At 38.1% G+C, this 16,104-nt stretch overlaps 1 protein-coding gene and 1 long non-coding RNA gene across 5 annotated transcripts in view; one reads left to right on the top strand and one right to left on the bottom strand.

The window, feature by feature from the left end:
* LOC114877508 overlaps positions 1-11,372 on the top strand; it is a 97,006-nt gene extending 85,634 nt beyond the window's left edge. For 2 of the 3 annotated variants that reach the window (XR_003789591.2, XR_003789590.2), the window contains exons 3-4: positions 9,926-10,044; positions 10,122-11,372. This is a non-coding gene — a long non-coding RNA (uncharacterized LOC114877508). Of the gene's footprint in view, positions 1-8,584; positions 9,853-9,925; positions 10,045-10,121 lie in introns of those variants that run through there. The other variant, XR_006829683.1, reaches the window with a different exon arrangement.
* LOC114877504 (suppressor of lurcher protein 1) overlaps positions 1-16,104 on the bottom strand; it is a 358,815-nt gene that overhangs the window by 40,740 nt on the left and 301,971 nt on the right. The gene's annotated exons all lie outside the window — the stretch shown is intronic.

Raw genomic sequence — 16,104 nt, 5'->3', positions numbered from 1 at the left:
TCCTCAGAGAATCCCTGATTGAGATTCTAGCAGAGATAATTACGGTAACCAGGAGATGCAGCCGATGACTGACTGTCCGACCATGAATCTGGAGGTAAATCCAATTCAAATGAATCCGAAATTGACATGTCTGTATCGATCTCAAAATGGCATAATCCTATCGGTTGTGTTTACGTGCTATGATAATCTAAGCACTAATATCTTTCGCGTACCGACATCATCCTATGATTCTCGTGTTTGCATGGGTACCGTGTACATGCGTGATCATTGTTCCTTTGGAAAAATAGCGATATACGGGAAGCAGAATTTTTACAATATTAATATTAAAAATAATTTAGAAAAGAAAATAATAATAGAATCATTGTTATTTTTTAGAATTGTAATATTTAATATCTGAGTTACGTTCATTTATTAAATTAGGTAATTATGATACATAAATTGATTGAATGATTTTCCAAGTGAAAGGGTTAAATACGGAGTGAAAATTTTCCGTAGCATGTCGGTAACAAGCTCGTACTTGCACTCTGTTGCTTGATTATTCGCAGCATGGCTTTCACGCGTCGCGTGGCAGCCAACTAATTACGCAAACAGTCCAATGAACCAGACGAACAATAAATTAATACTCTTTGTATCCGATAATTAACGCCATATCAATTAATTAGAAGCAACGTTCGACGGGGTTGAAACGATCCGTCTGTCGGCATACTTGGGTAAATAACTGCAGAAAAGGGGCGGAGGCGGGGGAGTGGTTCGGTTTCGTTGTCGATTCTCACGTGAAACAATTTTCTTTTGCTTACACTAGCTCGAAAGCTGAAATTCGCGATAAAGATGATTCGGGAACGAGGCAGCTAGGAATTTCACATTTGTACCGCGTTTTCGAGCTCACGACCCTGTAAACAGTCGTCTGTTTATCCGCACGAAATTTACGAGTCACGGTGAAAATATATTTTCTCAGCTACATTCGCATATATGTATGTATATATGTACGTTCGTACAAGAATGTACCCGAGGATAAGTACATACAGGATGTAGCCTGCGTAGAATGAGACTGAACTGTGACGTTGTAGGCGGCCCTATTTTATGAGCTGTTGAAGTTCACGGGGAATTGTGTTAGATTATATTGTACGACGTTTTTAGAATCCATATTTCATTTTTATGAAAAATTAATCGCACCTTTTTTGTATATATTATCATACAAATACAAATATTTTGGTAATTTTCTCATGTTTCTTTATAGAATATTAAACAATATGATTCAGCTTCACAGTTTTTATTAAAAAAGTAGCTTTCAGCAATTTTCTGTTTATTCACCTATCTGATAATCAATGTTATGAAATCAAAGCAGCATATAATAAAAGCTTTTCCATTAATTGAAACGTGTGTAACGGGCAGAAATATACCTTAGTATCCGAAATTTTACACGTTTGAATAATTCTATTTATCGAATTTATCAAAATCTCCAATCTTCCACCGGCAAATCTGCATTTCAATCGAAACCTTTCAAAAGATAACATTAATTAATTAGTATCATATCTGTTCCTTTTTCGCATTCAATGTATTCGCACTACATTATGCGGATACATATTTTTCCATAAGATCCGATCCTTCATATCGTTACGCCTCTCAATTTGTCCCCTCCATTCATCTGTTTTAGAGTTCTGTATTAATGCCTTCCCGTGGCATAAGGTACGCGTTCGTAAATCAGCGCAAGAAAAATCACACTTTTAAAGAAACGGTCGCAAGGTAGGTTCTTTAATGCTTGAAAGCCGGGAGATACGATATGACAAGGATTTACTACACGGGAAACTGAAAAGGTGAAGTGATACGTAGGATGGTTCTCATGAATGTTGCACGAGTGTTTGGGATCACAGTGCTATCACCATAGCCGGGTATCGAGATTATTAGCATATCGAAAATATCGCTCGTATTTCGCGTCTGTTTCTCTTTACAGTGATTGCCACCGATGTTTTATCCTTTGCAGAGACCCTACATTTCTGACACTTTGAATAACAATGTTACGCTTTAAGAATTTTTCACTTGGAATAAATCAATCATTCTATGAATAGAAATTTTTAGTTCGCTTCACAAGTTAGAATTATCACGTTCCAAGTGATAACTTGTTAAAACCGACATCCACTGTAAAAATATTTTTAATTAACCCTCGGACGGCGGACCATGGAAAGAGACGGAAGTTTAATTTAATTTCGTAAACTTGCGTTTTATAAAAATAGCATTTCTCCTCTGCTTTTACTTTATGTTATTTTTTTAAATGTTACACCTCTCCTTTAAATATTATTTTCCAGTGTATAAAATTCTTAAAGCAAACTCCGGGCTTCCAAGGTTGAAAAATGGTCCCTAAAATGGACCTTATTCAACGTCACTCTGGTTCCTTGTCTCGAGCCAAGCATTTTCTTTCTTGGAAAACCGGTTAGGAAATAAACAGGGATATTTTTACTTGGGTTCGTAAATTCTTCGATAACTAGGTTAGTACGCTGGCGGACTTGGCTGGCGATTACGGTGCCGTTTCGCTTCGTTAGCGGCCAATTTCCACGGAAATGGGGGATTATGTAAGCGAAAAACGGGCAATGCGACCACAGTGGTCAACAAACACGAGCGTTCCTGCTGTCGAGCAGTTCGTTAAAATGGTACAATACAAGTCTGCCTAGGGAAATTAATGAGCCGGGTTTATATTTCGAGGCGAAAAAAAAAAATAAGAACGCAAGGAACCGTCGAGCAACGATGAGTGGCTCCTAATTAAAATAATCGTACACTTGGTAGTGGAGTAATCGTGTGATCCGTGATTTTTTCATTCCCTTTCGACGTTCGTCCAAAAGACGCGAAAGATCGGCGTAAAATTAACGCTGCATGGTCGAAACGAGAAAACTTGCGGGTCGAGTAAATTCAAAGATGAAAGAATATTCAGCAAAATGTTTATTGTCTTTCGAACCTTATTTATATCCACGGTGTTCTAATCATTTTGATCATTCTAACACTTTAATTTCTGTGTAAGGTCAAATTATATTAGAAAATAATAAGATACAATACTTAATGATTTATATCTGGAAACAATGGAAATAATTTGGGTAATGAAAGTTGTTAGAACACCCTGTATATAAGACAAATGAAGTAACGGTAAGGAGGAAAGATCCGTGCCACGGGAGAACGGGTAAACGTTTTAATTTGCATTCATGAGACGTCCTCTCAAAATTCTTAGAGCCACCAAGTATTCCAAGTACGTCTCTCTGGTTATATCCGACGGACGAATTCACTTATGACGATCGATGCGTCTACTTCGAGCAGTATGCCCGGTTAGCCTAACGTATTCCCTGCTAGCCGATCTGGATAGGGAATTTCAGCTGAGGACAAAGAGACGTTTAATATCGTATGGGGATAGATTATTGGACGTTTAGATGAAAATCGAGTTCTCTGTTTTCGGAACTATCCTTTCCGGATCACTAGGGAGTTAGTGTAATACACAAGGTGAGTGAATAAAAATTGATATTCGAATTATAACAATTTCGAGAAGGAAAAGTTTTCGAAAATAGAAATATAAATTACAGAATTAAAAAGTCTATTTTTAATTTAATAATTAAAATTCAGTTATAAGTGAAAAATGGAATGCAACCCTTTGAGACTTAAACGTCCATTATTTTTTCAATCTCTCCATCAATTTCTTCTCACGTTCCACCATCGTTCCCTCCGATGTTCTTAAAACGCAAGGGATCACCGATCGAAATTAATTTCACGTTTCCCCGTGTCGGTAATCGAATCTCGGTCCGGCAAAACATTTTCATACGACCGTTCACGCAAGGTCCCTTGTTTCTCGAAATTCAATCACGCCTCTCGTTCCCGTTTTAATTTAAACACCATCGCGAAAGTCAGTTTACAGTCAGTTCCGCTGCAAAACTCTCCAACAACCGAGGGCTGGTGTACATCGTTCTCTCACGACCCTCCCCTTCCTCGTCCTCCTACACCCTCGGTTTTCTGTTCGTAAACCGTTTCGTTCACTTGGCACGTTAAAAAGGAAGTTTGAAAGGCACGGGGAATTCCGTTATGTCAAGTGGACTCGGTCGTGTAATTTCGAAAACTCTTGTTCAACGGGTAATTGCACGTCCACGCAACACGCGACCAGAATGAAACGCGTCATCGGTGTCGGAATAGTTTTGCGTTCGTTTCACTAGCAGTAGCCGATATACAGGCAATCTGTTCGTTTGGCCATCATGTTCGGAGGTTATCGCACAAAGGAGGGTAAGAAAGGGACAGAGAATCCATTGACAATTCGTTTAACCGTTGAACAGCGGAAATAACATGGGTCAATTGCGACCCAAACTTACAAAACGTGGTATCAACCTAAAGTTAAATGTTTAATTTTTAAAGAAACGGTGTAAAATGTAGGAAATAAATATAATATGAAAGTTGGGCTTCTCTCCATAGTCCGTCATCTGTTTAATTTTCTTCTATAGAATATTTTTTTAAATATTAAAATGATTATATTTTTATCCAATAATTAGTTCATTGAGGAATGTCAGTCCACTTATAAAATTCATGAAACGATTATCAAAGTCATTAAATTTCCTGTTATGATAATAAAAGTGATGATTTGCTGTTACGTGAAAATGTATCATAAACCGCAATTGCGGATTTCCCAATTGAACATCGCATTTAGCCGAGGACAAACCGAGAGTCAGCAGGCGCCGGTTCCACCGGTATTAATAATTCGTTGGAAAGGGTGGCAGAGGAACCGACAGACAGGGGTGTAACTTTGGGAAAATTAATTTGGGACGCCGCGCCGTCTTGCCTGTAAGTCTTCCCTATGGTAACTCCATAGATTTCAGCAACTGTCGTCGAAGCTCGTATCGTCTCGATGTCCAGGCGTACCGCTCAGCAAAATCCACTGGGTCGGATATATTCGACCGAATATCCTGTTCCGTTATCCTGTAATGTACCTTCATATTTTCTTGCGGATTTCTGCATTATTCACACGGGAACATTTCAACCCAACGCCGCTCTTTCGTCAACCGTGAAAGCTACAGAAATACGAGCCGAAAATTTTCGCTGTCCTGTCCTGTAACAGGGCGGGGACGAGCTTTTTCCGACCGTTCGCCGGCGAGCTTTCAGCGAGGAAATCTACGCTCGTTTCTGTCACCCAAGGAATATTTATCAACGTGGTTTTATCGATGTTCTTTTTTTCACGGGAAATTCGATAAATGAAAGTTTGTGGTGCTTGCAAAATAGAATATTGTACAGGGGGATATTAAACGGAATGAGACTAATTTAGGGCGTTATTTTAAACAACAATGTTAGCTAGAATAATTTCCGAAAATTCGCAGTGATAGATTTCCTGGCCCTGTTGAAAAGTCAAATAAAATTTTATCATTCAGTCGTTAATTGATGTTGAAAAAAGGGAACCCTTTTTGGTAATTAAGTGTATTGTATATGCGATTCATGCATAAAAGGTCAGAGGGCTTTTACACGTGGCAAATGTAATTATTTTATCTTACAAAGCGTACATTGTCGGTAACAGAAAATTAAATTGAACTTTTTCGCATCATTTCCTCTTTGCTTTATCCAATTTCCATACTCTTTTAACATCAGCGATTTTTGCTGTCCAATTAGCAGCAAGTAATCATTTCCTGACAGATGTTATTTCAGCATTGTGTAACATTGCATAGTTACAAAGCATTTCAATGTCAAATGTAACGTTTCAAAAAATATTGCTTGAATCGATAAGGGAGTATTTTGTGAAATATGCTGTGATTTTAATTTTAATTTGTACAGAGTGATTAAATTTATTCCGATCATTTTCCTTCTTTCTAACAATAGGATCCGATCAGTCAGTTACTGAAAATCCAACAAGGGATTCAGCAATTTCACCCTTGTCCAATATGTCCGCTGCTTTATCTCATAGTTTAAGGTACTACGCAATTTCCGATATAACACAGTGATGAAGCTTCTGCCAGGCTTGTTTCATTGTACCTCACGAATCCCCATTTTACGGTCTCTTGACTTAAACCGATTAACCACTGAACTCTCCATGTAATGGTATCTCATTTCATAAACGTTGGTAAGTGCACTTCAGAATGTTCTCCACCCCTCTCTCTCGCTTTCTCCTTTGCTCGTGTGAACAAACAGTATCACCATGAAAAGCATAATCGTATAAAGGAGAAAATATGGAACAACAAATGGACGGGTGAAGGATAATTGTTTAAGCAAAGACCATGGAAACAGGGCTATGTACTTGTATACACAATAATTGATTTTACTATCGAGGGTGGTTATAATTTTGTTTTAGAAATTTCTACATAATTTTACGTGTTATTAACAAACAATAGAGTCATTATTACACTCTCTAATTGAAAAAGGAAAGAAACGAGAGTTTAATCTCGTTGCAAGAGTGCAATGTCCCATTTTCTTTTTTTCTTTTCCAATTCTTTTTTCTTCTTTCTCTACATATACTTCAAGTTTATTGCGGAAGTAAATTGATGGCACGTTTAATGACGCGTTCTCCTTTCAAAGTTAGTTTTAATCTCGTTAGGAGATCGTAGTATGGTACATGCTTTTTGTGTTCGCTTCCTTCTTTTTAAATGTACCTGGCAACCTTTGAAGAAGTAGAGGTTGATGGCACGTTTAATGGTATATTTTCATTTTGAATTTAAATCTGGGTCCTCGTTATGGGACTGGCTCTGGACAAACATGTCCGGATTTTATTCTTAATAACATGTCTCTTCTATAAACTTATAAACTCATGTTCAGTATATTCTTAAAGCAGCTTATAATACGTTTATCTTGAAAGAAAATCTCTTTCAATTTTCATGTTAAAACTTTACTAAAAATTGTGATTTGCATTCAATATATTTTCAATATAAAATCTATAACTTGAGGGTAATTTAAAATAAAGCGAAAAAATATGGTACAAAATGGATTTCCAATATTATTTTCCACGCCATACTCTCTAATATAACTCTTCACAATATCATGTTAATGCCTCTTTTCTGTATACATTTTATAGAAATTGCAAACAGTGTTAACCATTGTTATGGAAATGAGATCAATTTTTATACTGAATATCAAATAAAATAATGCAACTGAAGAAAGCAAGCAATTACGGACGCATAATAAATTAAATAAATATCGAGTGAAGTAATTAAACCGAGAATAATTAAATGTATGCATTTATTTGTCTTAATTTTATGGACATTTTATAATCGTATTTGCTCTCGTTTAAACGAATAAACTGCAATTCTCTTAATTATTTTTTATTCAATAACCAACTGATATTTTTACATGTTTAATTGTTACGTTCATTTTTGAATGAACTTCTCGATATAATGAATCAAAGAAATAAACGTCAATGGTATTAACTCTTTTAAATATTCTTTGATAATGCGAACTGTTTTAACTTTGTGCTAAGGAAGAGGAAAATTTTATATCGTCAAGGTTCTTTAAAGCATAATATTCTTTTCTTACGTAGTTAGCAAAAGGCCTTACCAACGACACCACGAATAACAGAATGCTGGAACTTACTCGTTGTGAACATCGTGGCATTAAAAGCTCGAGTTAAAAGAACACTTACATCCTTAACAACGCGTTCTGAATACGAGCCAATGTGCATTTATTTTTTAAAATGCTGCTTTAAACATCGAGCAAGAGCGACTCTCCTTTCGCACTGTGCTGCACGCGTCAGTAAGATTCTCGTACAATTAAATTCTGAATTTATGAGCTTCTCGAGTGAATACCCTTTTAAAAGAATTTTATGCGAAGTCTGTTTCTTTTTCTCTTTACAAATAGAGTAAACCAAAGCAAAATAGCTAATTAATTTTTGTCATCATTAAATTTTCGTGACAACTTATTATTTATGAAAGATTGCAAATGGAAAGCTTAACTTTCAATTAAATTCCAAGCTTTCAACTTGTTATTTTACATCAACGGTTCTCAAGTAATGGTAGATACTAATGATAATTTTGGTAAAATTAAATTAAAATTGATAACTCATAATTTATAACAGTACGTACGAACATAATTGAGTTTAATGAACTATCGCTTGTGTAAAAGTTTGTAGGAAGATAAAGGTGAAAAAGAAAGTATCGCTTTATCGATGGAGATAAAACTATCTTCAAAGTTTCACTCTTTCGATCTTATGATATTCAACTACGAAGATACAAGATAAGCTTTCAGACAAAGTTTTATAATCTTCGAAATAAAATTATGTATTTAAGTGCACTATAAAGCTCGAGGAACTTCGGTTTGTTACTTTCTATTAAACTTACAAGTAACTTTTTTCAAGTTTAAAAGATATTAACAATTACAGTTAGTTACTTCTTACATTTTGAAGTATGACAAACTCACACATACAACTCGTAATCTAGAGATCCACGGTTCAAATCCTTGGTTCCCAACATTTTTTGTTTCTTCTAATGATAATTTATCTCTTTTTGAATAACTGTTACAGCTGTGGTTTGTATGTGTGAGTTTGTCATACTTCTCAATGTAAGGAGTAACTAACTTGAATTATTAATATCTTTTAAACAATTAGCCGTCTACCCACAAAACGAGGTATAGGCGTGTTCAGCTCGACGAGCTCTACAAGCTGGCAAAGTTTCATTAATAAGTGAGTGTAACACTTGGGTAGTTCTCCATATTAGTCGAAACGAATCGCAGGTGGTCCTTTATCAGTCAGAGAACTCGACGTCGGTGAAATCGTGCATTTCCAGTCGTTGACGATCGTCGACGGGGGGTAAGACGATACCCCTAACGTGGCACGAAGAGGCCAGAGGAGGAGGAGATCGATAGAACAAACGGGGGAGGGTGACGCCACACCGGAAACCAAGGCTGGTGTCTGGCTTGGAATTCTGGAAAACTGGCGAACCGTGATGGTTGCGGCGGTTTTGTCTCAGAAAGCGAAGTCGCGCGGATCCGGATGCCGCGAAGAAAAGGGGGAGGAAACGAAGTGAGCTCGCAGACGAGCCGCGAATAGGGTAGATAAAGGCAGAAACGAGGAGGCCGAGGAAATCGGGAAGGAGCAAGGGATGGGTCGACGACGGAAAGTGAGGAAGGAAGGGAAGTTACTTAACGTCGTGGCAAAATGGAACGGTAACTAATTCTGACTAGACCGGCTGATTTATCGGCTTCTGGTTCTTCATCGTTGCCTTTCAACGCACCACGCTCGTATAACTTCATTCACGTCCCAAGTATTCTGTTAGTGATTTCGCGTTTCTCTTCCTGCGAGCTACGTTTCATCTTCCGTTCTTTCAATAGTCAATGAGTAAAATTATTATTTTTCGTTATGCAAAGTAGAAATGACCAACTTATGTTAACATCCACGTGTATTTGGATACTTGCTGGAATCAGACTCAAATGATTGTTCAATATTTTGTTGGACATTTTTGAAACATGAAAATTTTTCATTATAAAATTTGAGTAGCTAATTTTTCTTACATAGACATTGTGTATAGGTACAAAGGGAGCTAATAACTTTTCTTCCTGTCGTCGCTGGCGAAGTGTCGTTACTTCGTTTCCTTATTCCTTCCACTCAAATTTACTCCTGTTTTCCTCGATTTTTGTTTTGCCACCAAGCCCGTTCCTCAACTTTCCTACTAGGAATAAATATTTTGATTGATATCGTTTTCATCGTTCGATCGCATTTCCATTAGCTGATGAGCTCGTCGAGCGAACGGTCCTCCCGATTGGATAGGAAACGAACAGAAAGGGGGCAGAAGCAGGAAGAACCGGAGAAGAAAAATAAAAAAAGAATCCAGGCTTTGTGTACCGGTTGACAAGTTCCAACGACGTTGTGCTGCGGCACGATGCGTTAAACAAAATGAAATATTTAACCCTTTTAGCTAGCGCTTTACCGTAAGAGCTTGCTTTGATACAGCACCACATCGTGGGACTTTGTGCTATGTATTATAATTCACTGTTGTTACAGAGATTAACGGAAATTGCTAGTCTTACACGGGGGATTGTGCAGAAAATAGCACGGATAATGCAAATGAACCGGTGAATTGATCTTCCAAATAGAAGTGGAGAACTAATGATTAGAATAAGGTAATTTATAACAATGAATATATTGATCCAACTTATTAACCTAGTTTCAAATTCTCGTATAATAATTCTAATTAAAGCATTCAGGGGGGTCTAAATGGAAGGTGCAAGAAGAAGGGCATCATTATAACGTGTCACCGAAGAAAATTGCCAAGGGGGAAGTTACTTTAGTGCTGTGTGCCACTTAAAAGATCAAAGCAGTCCTTGGTTTCGCACATTCTAGCTAGGAGAACGTGTAGGAAACATTCAAACGACGTGTTCTCCTCCTTTACGTGCTTGCATCGAATCGATAACTCCATGTTACGCGCTCGTTGTCCTCTTACGGACGGTGCGCTGACCTCTGACGAGTTTCCGAAGCTGGGACATCCATCATCTCGGAAGTCCGTCAGGATAGGGGAGAGGCTCGTCTATCAAGGGACCGATTAGCGACGATAAAGATCTCGAAATGAATGGACCGTGCCACTCGACCGGCTCATTGTCCTCCCGAGCGTGCAACGACCACCCTCTGCTCCGCCGCACAATGCTTCACCCTCTATGTTTTTGCTAAACAAGAGTGATGCTCGAAATTATTAACCCTTTTGTCACGGAAAACACCAATAGACGTTCAATTTTCTGCTTCGTTTTTTGAGAAAAATTAAACAATTATTAAATTGTCAATTAACTTACTATCAAGGAATTAATTTGTTACAGAATTACTTGAATTTTACTGTCAAGAAATTCAAAAATTATTAAGTCGAACGGTGTTCATTTTCACTAAAGATGTTCTTTTACTGAATTTTAATTAATATTTTTAATATTCCCGTAAAAATTATATTATTAATTTTAAATAGACGATCGAAGCATTAAATTAATTCATTCCAGAGTATACCATAATGTCTATTTCTATTTATGTATCTGGTAAATGGAAAGGTTTAAGGAATCAATTACACAGTACACAAAAATTGTACACGATATCGAAGTCTTATCAATCAATTTCCCAATATTTACTACAAACATTTTCCACACTACACCGAATACCAGCCACATAAATTTACTTTAATCGTGACAGCTAATGAAAATGGATTACCGTTCCTGCTTAAGCAAACAATTTTCACTCGAGTTCACTGAATCTATCTTATCTGTCCAAACTTTCATAAAAGTCCCATTTCATCCCATTGTTAGTATTTTAAGTAATACAATAATTATTCGTTGCTGAGAGAAGAAATGTAAGTTGTACTTAGAAAATTTATAGAAAGTTTTTAAAATAAACCTTATCCTTTCCATTTTCCTTTGAAGGGAAACAACATTCTACAACACTCTATATGTGAATTGAATAATCCAAGTGTAATAAAAAAATTCAACGATCTGAATAAATTCCTCGTTTGCCAATTAAAGCGTTTCCTTGCTAGCGATCAAAATGGAAGTCAAGAGATTTTGCGATGGAAAAGAGCGAAAATCCGGTTTGCATCGAGAAGTGCTTCATTTTCATGCGAAGCACACCAAGAGCAAAGGACCACGAAGAACGGGGCTCGAGTTCGCCTCGAAACGACAGATCCATTCCTCACTGCACGTTCCGACGATGCTCTTATTTTCTTTTCTTCAGTTGCTCGTTCAGCTGCAACACCGAACGATCGGTAATCGTGACAGCCGATCGCTCTTCCGGAATTTAACCGGTAGTGTGACGTTTCAGGGTCTTCCCGTTTTGTTCCCACCAACTTTTTCCACCATCTCACTTCACCTCATCGTTTCAATCCCGTCTCGGCCGTCTTCAGACAAGGACACCGATGATTAACGTGTTCTCCTTCGCGCTTCGATCGAAACGCGAAATTTTGCGGCTAACCAGAGCATCCGTGGAATCTGGCCAATGTTTGCCTTGACCATCGGATGAACCAGCTCGTTTATCATGGCAACACGCCGCTCAAAGACGCGATGGATGCCTGGAGTGGCGAAGAAACTGGTAATTAGGTTTGTTTCAGCTTCGCTTGGGAGATTGTATTGTTCGTGGTAAGAACGTGTTAATGGTTGTACAGAATTCAATCGAGTGAAATTATGGGCAAAGTTTTGAGAGCTTCTCTAAGGAAGTAAAGAAAGAAGTTAAATACAGCGTGAGTATTTTCATTTCTAATTGCTTAAGGAATCTTCTTATCTGTATGTATTTAGAAACTTACTTTTTAATATAGGCACAGTAATTAGTGGTGAGCATATCTGTTCCGAGTTTTCAAGTAATTTAAGTATATTCTAGTTTCAGATTACTTTACTAACTATTGAAAATCGTGAAACTCCTACAAGCTTTGAAAATTTTTAATTAATATTTATTTTTGGAAATTCAAATTTTATTTAATTTGCATATTTAGGTAAGGTTCAACTCTTTCAAAATTTATTCCATTCCCATTTTGTGATCGAATAAAGAATATTCCGAACTGAAAAAATATCACTCGTTTTGCGTAAGCAAATTTAGGTTGAAATTGTATTTCCATACGTCTGCTCTCACAGATTTTATATTTTCTGGTAAAATTAATATTTCTTTCGTTTCCGGCATAGCTCTATCGTCGCTGTTCAAACACATCAAAAATGTATTTCTTTTTGCAGGATATTGCATGTCCATTTTTTGCCTGGATCTGGTTTTCCTTTTCGTTTATTTTTAACGAAATGGAAAAAAAGGATCTCGCGTATCCGATAGCTTTGAGGACTTATCCGTTTTTTTTCTTTTTCGAACGCAGAGTTGTAAAATAGATCATTTCATCTGAATGGTGATGATTCTCTATGAAAAAAGGACTTGCTCTATCACAAACAATTAATAAAATTTGCACTGTCCAAAATTAATCCAAAACTATTATTAAAAAACATAGAGGTGCAGGTTTTTGGACAGGAATTGTAACGAACGAGAAAAGTCCAAGGTCTGAAAACATGCAACGAGCAACGGTGAACCATTTTTAACCCCTCGGTACCATAATTACTTTTCCATTATCTTAATGCCAGCATGGTGAGTGAATGCGGTATAAATACAGGGCGGGGGTCGCGTAACTGCAGCGCACCTCTAAAAGGCTTGCTATATATTTTTTTTCCTTTCGTTTTTTTAAGTGTCGCGAAAAGCCAGACGGACGACGTCGCATCTTCCCTTAAACTTTAATTATCAACGTACGTTCCACAACAGAGGGGTAATTTTCCCATCTCAAAGGTGATTAACGCTTGCTTTATAGACTGTTGCGCGAAATTTACTAAGTTCAGTAATTTTTATAATATAATAAATTGATTTGAGAATTACAGAAATTTTTAATATGTTACCAAAAATTTAACATAGGTCGTTGAAAATTCCATTAAGTATTACTTTTATTTGACAGTTAATTGAAACACTTATGATAGATAGATTATAAAGTATCGCGATGCAAAAGGGGTGAATTAAGGACGTGGAAGATGGTGCGGTTTATTATTTTCCCTGGGAACCATTAGACGGTGTACACCCCATGGTAACGCCACTTTAGGTCGTCCCATAAATATTCCCTAATACGCGAAGCAATAACGCGTATCGATGCGGCCGTTGTATAAACATAAATATGACTGCATGCTCAATAGGGGGTATTACATAGCTTGCCGTTGGAAAGGTAAGTTCGCCTAACGCCAGCGTTGTTAATTTATTGTTAATTTATTGCGCCGAACGGCCGCCTAGTGACTCGCTATCAGACACGGTGCACCGCGTAATCAAGAAATCGATTCGTCGCACGAACGTTACAGCCAGCCAATAATATCGTAAGCCAGTGACTATATTTCCAACAAGGGTGAACATACTTTTCTTTTCAAGGGGTCTTGAATTTGTGGCTTGAAAATGAGTGCATCCTATCACTCACAATCAGTCAGTGTCTCAGCGCTGTCTTATCTCAGCAACAAAAGCATGTGCACCCCCAAAATCGGCGGGTCCATGAGGGTCGTGGGTGTTTGGAGTGGGGGCTCCAGACACCGTTGCACGCGGCCCAATAAAAGGCCAACACCGAGTGCGACCCCTCGGTGTTGGTCACAGGGTAGGTACTAGGGGAAAGTCTAAGTTTAGACCTTCCCCGAGATGGGCATCTGTGTGCTAGGCCTGGAGGGCTCCAAAGCAACACACATAAAGTGGTGGAGCCCTTCTTTAGTGCCAGTACAGGTCGCCGTGGGGTTTTAGTCAGTAGGAATCTGACACTCCCCTGCCGCCCTCCCCCAGGGGACGGTGGGGGGTCTTATGCAAGATTTCCCCACGTTAAAAAAAAAAAAAAAAAAATGTAATCCCTTACATCCTTGCTTTCTTCAAATCCTTGTAACCCTTACATCCCTACATCCCTTAAATCTTTGCATCTCTTACATTTCTATCTTCCTTACATCCCTGCATCCTTTACATCCCTGCATTTTTTATATCACTGCATCCATTACATCCCTGCATCCCTATCATCCCTGCATCCCTTACATTCCTACATCTCCTACATCCCTCCATCTCTAACATACCTTAATAAATATTTTAAAATGTCTATTTTTAACAAATTTAGTTCCTTTTTTTCCCGCCAGAGGGCGCTGTTTCGCCCTCGAAAATTTAGTTCACATTTTTGCCGCCAGAGGGCCAAAAATGGTGCATGATTTAGTTCCTTTTTCCAAAACCAGATGGCGCTGATCGAACATTGAGATTTTAGTTCACATTTTTGCCGCCAGAGGGCCAAAAATGCTGCATGATTTAGTTCCTTTTTCCAAAACCAGATGGCGCTGATCGAACATCGAGATTTTAGTTCACATTTTTGCCGCCAGAGGGCCAAAAATGCTGCATGATTTAGTTCCTTTTTTCAAAACCAGATGGCGCTGATCGAACATCGAGATTTTAGTTCACATTTTTGCCGCCAGAGGGCCAAAAATGCTGCATGATTTAGTTCCTTTTTCCGAAACCAGATGGCGCTGATCGAACATTGAGATTTTAGTTCACATTTTTGCCGCCAGAGGGCCAAAAATGGTGCATGATTTAGTTCCTTTTTCCAAAACCAGATGGCGCTGATCGAACATCGAGATTTTAGTTCACATTTTTGCCGCCAGAGGGCCAAAAATGGTGCATGATTTAGTTCCTTTTTCCGAAACCAGATGGCGCTGATCGGACATTGAAATTTTAGTTCACATTTTTGCCGCTAGAGGGCCAACAATTGAAAATTCAAAATTCAAAAATTGGATTTACTTACCTTTACTTACCTTTATTCGAACCAGCGGCCACAGATATATTATTATATTTATAGTATATTTATTATAAGGGATGCAGAGATGTAAGGAATGTAGGGATGAAAGGAATGTAGGGATGAAAAGAATGTAGTGATGAAAAGAATGTAGGGCTGAAGAGAATGTAGTGATGAAAGGAATGTAGGGATGAAAAGAATGTAGTGATGAAAAGAATGTAGGGATGTAAGGGATGAAGCGATGTAAGGAATGTAGGGATGTAAGGGATCAAGAGATGAAGAGATGGAAAGAATGTAGGGATGAAAAGAGTGTAGGGATGAAATGATTGTTAGGGATGATAATATCACCCTAATAGATAATAGTATCTACCCTAAGAGATACAGAGATGTAAAGGATGCAGGGTCCTTAGAGATACAGGGATGTAAAGAATGCAGAGACCTGAGAGATACAGGGATGTATAAGGAGGAGGTTCAGAAAGAAGAATAAAATAATAAATAACTAGGAACGCGTTACGTGTAAACACTTTTCAAAGATAGATACAACGTGTGTTAAATTGCGCTATGTTTTCATTGCTCTATAGGTACATACATGGTTTGGGGTGTTAAGGACCCCGAAGCATCGGCGACTCTCGTTACGCAACGGCAAGATATCATCTTGGGGTATCAGGAAACCCGGCGACTATCTGCGCAACATATCATCTTGGGGTGTCAGAAACCCCGGCGACTCTCTGCGCAACGACAAAATATCATCTTGGGGTATCAGGAACCCCAGCGGATCTCTGCGCACCGCCAAAATATCATCTTGGGGTATCAGGAACCCCAGCGACTCTCTGCGCGCGGCCAAAATATCTTCTTGGGGTGTCAAGGACCCCGGCGACTCTGCGCAACGAAAAAATCATCTTGGGGT

The sequence above is a fragment of the Osmia bicornis genome, chromosome 9, assembly GCF_907164935.1.
Source record: "Osmia bicornis bicornis chromosome 9, iOsmBic2.1, whole genome shotgun sequence".
Classification (NCBI taxonomy): Eukaryota; Metazoa; Arthropoda; class Insecta; order Hymenoptera; family Megachilidae; genus Osmia; species Osmia bicornis.
Note: the sequence above shows the minus strand (reverse complement) of the source record. Positions and strands in the feature narration are given on the sequence as shown.